The sequence below is a fragment of the Vicugna pacos genome, chromosome 19, assembly GCF_048564905.1.
Source record: "Vicugna pacos chromosome 19, VicPac4, whole genome shotgun sequence".
Classification (NCBI taxonomy): Eukaryota; Metazoa; Chordata; class Mammalia; order Artiodactyla; family Camelidae; genus Vicugna; species Vicugna pacos.
Window position 1 is genome coordinate 45699379 of NC_133005.1, and position 10470 is coordinate 45709848.

Below are 10470 nucleotides of genomic sequence, written 5' to 3' on the forward strand. Positions count from 1 at the left end.
CCCGGCCAGATGCAGCTGCCCAGGTCACACTCAGGGCGGTCCACGTGGCTCCACGTTCGCCAGGTCCTCTTCTGGGGGGACCTGGCCAGGACGGTATGAGCGGGGCACCCTCGCCCCTCTCTAGGCCAGGCGGTGGGCCGTGCCCGCCCCAGGAATCGGGGGTTAGATCATAACGCAAGAGCTGCGGGCGCCCTCACCCACTCCTCACATCCCGGGGCTGGCGGGAAGGCCTGGCCCCGTGTGGCCAGCTGCCAGCCAGGCCGAGAAGCCAACCAGGGGGCTGAGGCCAGCTACTGGGGTGTCTGGTGAGACAGGTTCTGAGTGACGGGGGGGCTGGGCCCGAACCCCTCTCCCAGCGGCCCCTGCGTGAGTGTGACAGGCCACCCCCCAAGAAATAATCATGGGGGTCAACGTTACTCACAGGAAAGGGTAAAGCACCGGGGGAACTGTCCCTCTGGGGCTCTGGGAGGGTTCCACGGGGGTTCCCGCAGGCACCCCTGGGACTTCTCCCCAGACGGGTTTTAGGGTCTCAGCTGTCCAGCCCTGTGACGGCCCCCAGGTCTTGACACCCCCTGGCGCCTGGGGTCCCGGGTCGGGTGGGGGTGCAGCCGCCTCGAGTTCACATGAGGAGGCTGCCTGAGGCCCCCCGGGGCTGGGAGGAGGGCGAGGAGAGGGGCCCCTCCCCAGCTGGTGTCTGAGCCCAGGCCGTCAGGCGACTTCACAACCATCACTCCAGACTCTCTCCCGCAGTGACAGCGCTGGGACCTTGAGGAGCTCATTGGAATGAAGACTCCTGGGCAGAACCCCAGACCCCTGATCCGGGTGGGGGTGCTCTGGCGTGGGGTGGGGAATTTGTCTGGAGACGCCTCTTGCCCAGGACCCGGGGGCCACCACCAGGAGCCCTGTGCTGGGACTGGGACTTTGCGCTGGATACGCACCAGCAGGTCACCTCCGCCAGTACTGCCTCGATGGCCACCGGGGGGCCAGGTATGGGGGCAGGCTTCCTCGTGGCTTTGCTCGCGGGGGACGCACCCCCCGGCCCGGCACTTCCCTGCCACGCTGTGACATTTATAAATGTTTCGTGCAGAGAACAAAGAAAACTGTCCCAAATTAAGCAAAACCCCAGAGAGCGCCCACGTGGCCCTGAGAGGCCACCCGGGAGGCGACTGTGTCATACCGTCCACGTGGGACTGGTGTGGCGGCCTGCGTGCTGGCAGCTCTGCAGTTCCTGACGCTACAGACTTTTGCTTTTCTGTTCTTTTTTCTAAAGCACCTTTATAACACTCCCAGAATGAATATTTATAGGGCAGGGATGAGAACATGGGCTAATTGTGGCTGAGGTCCTGGTGGGTCCACCCTCCTTGGCTCCCTAGGAGGTGACGCCGCCCCCGTGTCCCAGGGCTCCTGGTGGAGGGAAGCAGGGCCCAGGGAGGAGCCTTTGCCAAGCGGATTGCACCGTGGTGCCAAGGATCAAGGAGAATCAGGGTGCTGAGGTGTTCTCAGGAGCCGGCCCTTTGGGGAGGCCGTGGGGGCCCGGTGTGCCTGTGCAAGGCAAAGGCCAGGGCTCTGGGCCCCCCAGAACCCGCAGGCAACCACCAGGACAGCCCCAGACCCCAAGGGCAGCCTCAGGGGGGAGATGTCCTCTGAGCCCCAGGGAGGGGTGCAGGCAGGGAGCAGGTGCCCCTCAGCCATCTCCCTGGCATTGCTCTTAGCCCGGGGGAGGGCTGACCTGCATGGAGCATCTAGGCGTTGGCCCCGAGGAGCGGGCTTTACCAAGGGCATGCTCTGCACACCCTCTCCAGAGCCTGCGCACAGGTAAAGGGACGCTGGCTCACCTGGGTGGAGATCCTGTCCCCACTTCCAACAATATCCAGGGGAAACGTTTTGGGGGCTGAATGGCTTTGCAGGTCAGTGGTCTAGATGCCTGCGTTTCTGTCAATTCCTCGCACCCGCCCTCTGTCACACGGAGGGCGGGGCGCTCTGCTTGGCTCAGAACGAAGAGGGAGGTGTGAACTGTAGGAAGAAGGGCTTCCTGCCAGAGAGCCAGACGGACAGCTTCCGCCCAGCCAACTCTGCTTCCACACCTGGCCCCTCGGGGCCCCCTGCTCTGCCCTTCCAGATGCCTGGGTGGGGGCAGGGGCTGGAAACTGAGTGGACTCTGCTGGCAAACGCAGGATGACGGCAGACGCCGTCGTCTGAAACCCTCCATCTCCTCCCAGCGCAGCTGCAGCCGCGAGACCAGCCCTCCCACCGGCGCCGCCTCCTGGGTCCCCTGGACCCTGAAGCCATGGCCTTCTCGCTCTGAGTGTCCCCAGACTCCCGGGAGAACGGATCAGGCCCCTGCCAGGCACCCCCAGCCCTGAAGTGACTGGGACAAGCGACGATGACTGTGATGAGGCGGGAGCCCTCAGAACCGGCAGGCAGCCCACCGGACGGGGCCACCAGCTCCCCAGACCCCTGGCTCTGCTGGGCGTCAGGACCTGCCTGTCTCACAGCTTGTCCTGCATCACTGCAGGAGCCAGGAAAGCTTTCTGCTGTGATGAGTTTCTGCATGTCAGGCAGGATTTCTTAAAATGCAGCCAGAAGCGGCCCTGAACCTCCCTACCCCTGCCTGTCTCCAGCTCTTCATACTCAGGTGCTTCCTTCTCCCTGGAAATGGGAATCTGTCTCTCAACCCAGAAAAATACTTCCCCAAGGGCCACTGGACCCAGAGGGTGAGGGGCCAGACCCCTCCTCGCCTTCCTGCCTCTTGCTTCCTGTAGGACCAGCCGTGGGCGAGGCAGAGGCACAGGCCTTGTCCTAGGGGCGATGCCGAGGGCAGTGGGGTGCTGAGGGCCCCTCCGCGGGTGCGTCTGCGGGGAAGGGGCCGGGGCACAGGGGTGGGCTTGGAGCAGCCCAGCTGGCTCCGTCTTCCCCGATTTCTCCTGGCAGTTCGTTTTCTTCTGAGGGGAGTCTGTGTGAGTCTCCCACAGGGGCGAGGCTTCTGCAGGTGGAGAAGCTCCCGCTACCCTGGCGCACACTGAGACAGGGGGCCGGGAGGAGACGGAGGCGGGGAAGAGGCTGGCCAGTCTCCGCCCTCAGCCCGGGCGAGCCCGTGGGCTTGGGGCTCGGCCTGGAGCCCCAGCACCCCGCTCCAGTGCCCCCTTCCCTCCAGGGCCCTCCTCTACTTCCCCCAGGAGCTCTGGGTTGGTGGGGGCTCATCTTGAAGCCGCTCTGCTGGCCCAAAACTGCACTGATCCTCACGGGGGCCCTAAGTGGTGCCACGTGGCCAAGCCCTTAAAGCACCCCGAGTCTCCATGACGGTACAGCTGCCCCCCTGAGTCTCCATGGCGGTACAGCTGCCCCCATTCTGGGTGGGGTGTCTCCGGAAACAAACTGCTCTCTGCTGACATCACGGCAATGAAATGTAACTTTCTTTACGAGCTGTCAGGGAGGTTTCCCCATGGCCATTGCGCTAATGTGTGCACACTTGTTTTGCTGCGTGTGTGCGCGCACATGGGCGGGTGAGCGTGTGCCTGTGTGCACATGTGCATTTGGGGGTGTGGGCACTGAGATCTGGCAGCAGGCGACCTTCCAGGCACAGCATAGCAGGGAAGTCATAGTCCTCCTGCCTTGTTCCATGGGCATGCCACCCTGGGCTCGGCTCCGCGGGCACCCACCGTGCCTCACCTCCTCTGAGCTCCCCCAGGTGTCACGTGTCTGCGTGTGCTGGGGTAGCGAGGGTGTCTGGTGAGCAGGGGTGGTCAGCTGAGCCTGGGCTGCTGGGGACTCGAAATGCACACTGCCACTGGCCTCGGAAAGGCTATGAGAAGCCCTGCAGGCCGATGTGCACGCCCCCTGCTGAGGGCAGCCCCCCCCCCCCAAGAGGATGTTGCCTTCGGAGCCTCTGGGTTTGTGGTCCTGCCATCCAGGCAGAAGAGAAGCTGCATTCAGAGAAGGTGATGCACTCACAGGTTTTGGGGATCAGGATGTGGACCTCTTTGTGGGGCATTATCCTGTCCACCCCACAGGGAATATTCCAGCAGCAGACGGGGCTTGGCAGGGTGGTATCTCTTACAGCCCCCCAAAAATCTATGGCTGTGGTCCTTAGATGGCTGTCCTTAGCCAAGAGGGGCAGCAGCCACCTCCACCTCCCTGGCCAATCTCCCTCCCTCCTGCCCTCATCTGTGGGGGAGCCAGGTGTCGGGGTATTGGGAGAGGTGAAGCTGGGGTCCCCCCCATTCAGGTCCCAGGAGAGCAGGAGCCTGGCCTTCACAGTCAGGTGCCTGTGCTGCAGTCCAGGTGGCCCTGTGTCCAGGCCACAAGGGTCAATGGGGAGAGGGCGTGGGGCTGGACCCTGAGCTCCACTTCTGTTTTCTTGTTGTTTTTTAATTGAGGTGAAATTCTCATAACATAAAATTCATCGTTTTAAAGTGAACAGTTCAGCTGCATTTAGCACAGTCACAGTGTTGAGCAAGCACCACCTCCCTCTGGTTCCAGAGCGTTCCTCCCCCGGAGGAGGCCTGCTTTCCACCAAGTGGCCTGTCTCCCCCTCCCCCAGTCCCCGACAAACCCCATCTGCTCTGTGTCTGTGGACTCCAGGCCTGACCCCGCACTCAGCACTGGGCCTTCCAGGTCCGCCCGCACCACAGCCGGCGAGGCGCCGGCCTGGGCCCCGCGGGCTGCTGTGAGCGCGCACGGGGTCTCTGTTTGGGTCCTTGTCTCACTCTGGGGCACGGAGTGCGGGGTGGAATTGCTGCGTGCGCCGTTTCCCCTTCTGAGGAGCTGCCGGCCGTTCTCCACAGCGGCTGCACAATTTCCCGTTCTCAGCAGCAACTTGTGAGGTTCAGATTTCGCCACATCCTCGCCAACACTTGTCATTTTCCAGTTTGGGGCTTTTGTGTCTTACAGCCGTCCCGGGGTGTCGGGGCGGTGCCCCCCGCAGCCATTTCCCTGGTGATGGGTGGCGGTGAGCGTCTTCCGTGGCCCCCGGAGAGATGCCCCCAGGTGCTCCGCACCTGCTCCGTAGGGTAGCCTGGGCGCATCGGAACAGAGAGGCCGCTGCCGGGAGGGTGTCACCTGTTGTCTGAAACTACAAGTGAAATTTAAAAATAAAGCATACGTTTCATTTTATTTTGCTTAAAGATTCGTGGAAGAGCAGAGTCTTGTCGGAGGGGACGGCCGCTGACTGACTGGGGAATAACGCTCCAAATGGCTCTGGACGCCTCGTGGTGGGGGTGTGCCCAGGCAGGGGTGAGGGGCTTCCTCCTTCTGACCGGGCCTGGCCCTCCAAGGGCACTGGCCCTGCCTTACCACCATCCTCTACCAATAAGACCCCAGCCTCATTCCCCCCACCTCCAAAGCTGAACACACACTGACATGGGTCCAGCCGCACTCCGCCAGCCCCACCACGTGCTCCCCACCGCCACAGCTGCCCAGTGGTGGAGGGACAGATGGAGCCATTGATTGAGTAGTTCATTCATTCATTCATCCATCTACTCATTAGATCCTCTGGCGTGTGAGACAGTGATCCTGTCTCGGGGCCCTCCTGGTCTGAGGCCTCGATCAGGGGCTCTGTCCACACCTCGGCCTCCTCTCCACCCAGAGGTCAGAGGGGCTGTCACTGCCCCTGCAGCACTCAGGCCCCTGAGGGCCTCGGTGAGGCTGGAGCCTGGCTCTGCTGGGGCCCCGCGGGCACTGCCTGCACCCCTCCCTCTTCCCAGGCTGGTAGATGTGCTGGATGCCCGTGAGGCCTGCCTGCCCAGCCCCCGCCCCCACCCTGTGCCCCCAGGGACGGAGCTTCAGGAAATGCTCTCAGGCAGAAGCCACTGCTCCTGGGGGCCCTCCCGGCTCCATTACTGTCCTCCTTGCTTCCAGGAAATCACTGCTCTCCAGCAACGCTCCCCCTCCCCTCGGCTCAGGGGGTGAGGGGTCCTGTGACCCAGAAATGCACCTGCCTCAGGTTATCCAAATTCTGGAGGCTTCCCACCAGGAGCTGCTCCCCAGGCCGATCCCCAGGGACCCCCTCTGAGATTTGCAGCAGGTTCTGAGTAGGGAGACCCCTCAGTAGCCGGGCAGCTTCCTCCTGCTCCATAGAGGGCAGGCCAGTTTCCAAGCCATCGGGCAGAGCCTCTCCCCCCAGGCAAAGGTCCCACCTGCCCTTTCCCCCTCCTCCTCCAACCCCTTCATAGGAGAGGCACCCTGTTCCCCTGGGGGACCACGCACCAGAACCCCCTCTTTCTCTGTGAACACCTCTGCTTGGTCAGCGGATCTCGTGCGCGAACTCTCAAGGGCTGGCCAGAGCCTCAGTGCCTCCCTCCACCACATCTGGGCCTCACTGGACTGGCATCGGCCCTGGTGGCCCCGGTACTCTGGCCAGCCAGCTCCCCGGACCCCCTCGCCCCTGCAGCATCTGCACCTGAGCAGCCTCAGCCCAGTCGGCCCCGGCCCTGGCCGTGGGCGAGTCCACCCTCACTGCTGCCCTGCCCTCCCGCCCCCTTGCTGTCCCAGCACAGCCAGATGCTCCTGCCCCGGCCTGTGTGCCCCCGGTGCCCTCTGCCTGGGTGTTCCTCCCTAGACATTTGCCCACTGCACTCTGACATCCCTTGGGCCCCCGTCCACCTCCCATAGAGGCCTCCCTTGACCTCTGACCTACAAGCCCACGCCTTCCCCTGACTGCGCCCTCCCTGCTCCCCACTGCGGGCGTCTGGACCTCCGTGACACTCGCCGTCCTCTGTCTCCCACTGCCCAGCACAGTAGGAGTCGCTCACAGGTGGCGACAGAAACTAACAAAATCACATCAAATTGAACATTTGAGTCAGCACCTACGCCAGCCCCAGCTCGGGATCTCAGCAGCCTGGGGCGGCGCCGTGGCCCTGGGGGTGAGTGCAACACATCTGGCCACGGCGGAACCTTCCACTGGGCACGCGCGGCTGGCCCCACGTGGCCGCGAGCAGGAGTGAGCAAGGAGGCAGGCTGGCTCTCCGGCTGCTGCTTCATCCACCCTCGCTTGGGAAACGCCATCGTGCCACCCGCCACACTCCTGAGGAGCTGGGGGACAGGCCCAGGGGGGCCATGGCTGCCGTCCACGCTTCTACAACACTCAGCGTCCAAGACAGCTGACACTGGGTCCATCTTTACTGCATCCACGAGGGGGCCTGGGAGGCAGCTGGGCGGGAGCAGCGGCTGGACTGCCCCGACATGATGCTGCCTAGCTCTGCCCTCAGCTGTGTGACCTCAGCCCAGTCAGCTCCCCCTCTGAGCCCCGCTCCTCCCCAGTACAGTGAGGACAGCAGGGTACCCACCTCTCAGGGGTGCTTTGAAGATCAAGAGATAATCCACAGAAAAGCTCCTGGAGTCCCCTCGATGCCGGTGGTGTGGGTGAATGAACGCACGTCCTGTCATCTGGCTTTGTCCTGGGGATCTCGGGGACCGCTGGGACCAGCCACCCACACCAGCCCTTCTCCTGGGAAGAGGGCCCTGTACCCCACCAGGGTCTGTGAGGGCTGCGCTGCCCCCGTGAGAGAGGGTGATTCTGGGGCTGATTTACGGCTGAGCCCACGCTGCACCCCTCCCCCACTGCCAGGAGCATCACTTACAGGGTGGGCTGGCCCCGACCTCAGGCCCAGCCAAGGGTCCTTGGCTGCCCTGACCCTCCCTCCCTGCCCAACCTTTGTGGGTCCTCCCTCCTGAGCCCACCTGCTGCCCGGAGAGAGAGGCAGGGAGGAGAGGATGTGGGGCAGGCGGAGAACGAGGCGGTGGGGGGCGGTTGTGGTGAGCACGTGCAGGGCTGCCCCTCATACTGGCTGCCCTCCCACTGTCAGCAGGAGGCTAAGTGGCTTTTGGTTTCCCAGAAATGCATTTGAACAAGGGCAGCTTGAAACCTCCCAGGGTTCCTGCTTCTCTCGGGGTGAACCAAGGACCCCTTGGCTGGGCCTGTGGTTCTGGGAGCAAAGTCTGCCCGTCTGGGCCTCCCAGCCACTTACAGCTTCCCAAGGGTGCTGGCCCACCGGGCTCCGGCCTGGCCCCACCTCCCCCAGCCCACTACCATCCCCCGGCCCACTCTTGCCCCAGGGCCCCTCCACTGCCCTGCCCCTCCTCCGGGCCTTAAAGGACAAGGCTGGGATGTGCGGCCCTCCCTTCTCTGCCCTGTGCTGCTGTAGGGAAGGGCTAGGTCCAGAGGGTGAGCCACAAAGCATCCCCACCACACCCAGGTCCCCAGGCTGGGACCCTGTGCTCCAGGGCCTGGCCCGGCATGTCCTGGGGGGTCAGGCACAGGGGAACCTCCTCCGAAAGGCACAGACACCCCCCACCGAACAGGTCCCTGGCTGGGCCAGGCCTGCAGTGTTTGGGAAATGAAGGGTGTGGAATGGCCTTCCGGAGCAATAGGCCTCTCCAGGGCAAAACTCCAGGATCAGGGATGCCAACTGCTCCCCGCCTCTCCCCGTGTAAACTCTGCACCTGGATTTCGGGGAAATGGGTCCATCCTGTCATTACAGTCCCCCATCCTGGTCCTGGGGGGCCCCAGAGAGGCAAAGAGACCTGCCCACACATTAGGGGGGACGATTGCTCTCTGCGTCCTGGCCTTGCAAGGATGGTTCCCGCAGGCTACGCTCGGCACGCAACCATCACATCATGCCGGCGTGAGCCCGGGGTGGGGGTGCCCGAGCTCAACCAGTGCGTGGACTCGGGGTGTCCCACGCACATGCAGCCCCAGCTGCAGGCCTGGGTGGGGCCAGCAAGCACTCTGTCCAAGGTGACCTGTCCTTATTACCTGGGGGGCCTGGGGCCTCTGGAAACCCAGCGGCTCCCTCACCACCTGATTTGGGCCCCAAGTCTGGGCAAAGGGACAAAGCCCAGGAGGCACTGGTGGCATCCAGCCGGCTGGAGGCCCAGGATATGGGGGGGCCGCTTGGGTCCCCCTGGAGCACCCCTAGGAACAGTCTGCCTGGCCAGAGAGGTTGCTGCCTGGCTGTGCGAGGCGCCTCTGTACTGGGCTGGACTAAAAATAGCAGGGGGACGGCAGGGCAGGGACAGCCGGTGGGAGGCCCGTGGGGAGGGGCCGGGAGGGGCAGCGGACGGACGGCAGCCGGGGCCCAGGACCGGCCGTCAATGGCGCTGGCGCACCCACCCTGTTCCCGGTGGCCGGCCAGCCGCGGCCCAGCTGACAGGCTATTTTTTCCCCTGCTTGACTAAATATGGTCAGGGAGCACAGCCCGAGGGGGCCGCTTGGCCAGGGCGCGTGTTTGGGATGCTTGGCCGGGTATATAAGGACTGCAAAGGTGAGGCCGGCCCCTGATCCGAGGGGGGGCCCACGCCCGCGCTGGCCTCTCAGGTCGGCCCTTCCCTCCCTCCCCTCCCCCGGCCCGTGTGGGTCTCGCGTGCGGTCAGCCGTTTGCCTGTGTGAGCCTGCAGCCCACGGGACCTTCCCCTTTTGTTCACCTGACCTCTACCTTGTGCTGACCCCAGCGGGGTGCAGAAGCGTCCTGCAGACACAGCCCAGGCAGGGAGCGCTCAAGGTGTGCGGCGGAAAGGTCGCTCTCCTGAACTCCGCATAGCCTGCCGCCCCTGCACCTCTCTCCCTCTCTCTCTCTCTCTCTCTCTCTCTCTCTCTCAAGATCTCCCTCCCTGCTAAGTCTTTGCTGCTGCAGGAGGGCTGGGGGAAGGGCAAGGGTGCGGAGAGGGGGTGCCTGGTGTCTTCTTTCTCTCTGCTCCCCCCCGCCCCCCAAGTGCGGACGCATCGGGAGCTCCGGCCTCCCCCACCTCTGCATTCACGATTGGCTCCGGGAGAAGGTGGATGGTGCTGCCACGGCTGCAGCATCTCCCTGGGAGCCGCACGGGGCGCATCGTACCCAAGAGCCGCGACCCTGCACCCGCGGCCGCTGTCGCCAGCCCGGCTGGAGGGGCTCCGCGGTGAGTCCCGTTCAGCCCGCCTGGGCGGCCCCCGCAAACTTGCCGGCTGCTGCGGTGGGGGTGTGCCCGCCGGCGAGGTGGGAGCTGTCGTGCTGGCGCCGCGTGGCTCCAGCCGGGGGTGCTTTGGAGTTTTCTCTTGGCTCGCGGCATCGTCCGCATTTGGAAAACTGCAGAGCCAGCAGCCAACAGGGCCGGGAGGGCGCGTCCAACCGGGATGCACGAACTTTGACATGCGGGCATTTTGCAAGGAAGCAGTAGCTCCGGACGCCCTGAGGGTGCCTGGGGGTCGGGTGCCGGGTTGGGGTCCTCGGCGGGGAGGGCGTGATTAACCTGCAACAAAGCGCAGAGCAGATGCAAGTGTGGCGAAACTTACCCTGGAACTTGCAGCAATAATGGTGGAGGTGCTGGGGGCAAGGGTCCTGGAGCAGAGGACATGGCGAGGCTCCCCCAGGTGGGGACTCTGGACTTCTGCGGCTCTCACAGCCAGGGTCAGGGTAGGGAGCTTCCCTGTGCTGGGCGTGCACAGCGGGGGCACATGTGGGCGGAGACTGGGGGCTGGAGGGGAAGCAGCCTGGTGGT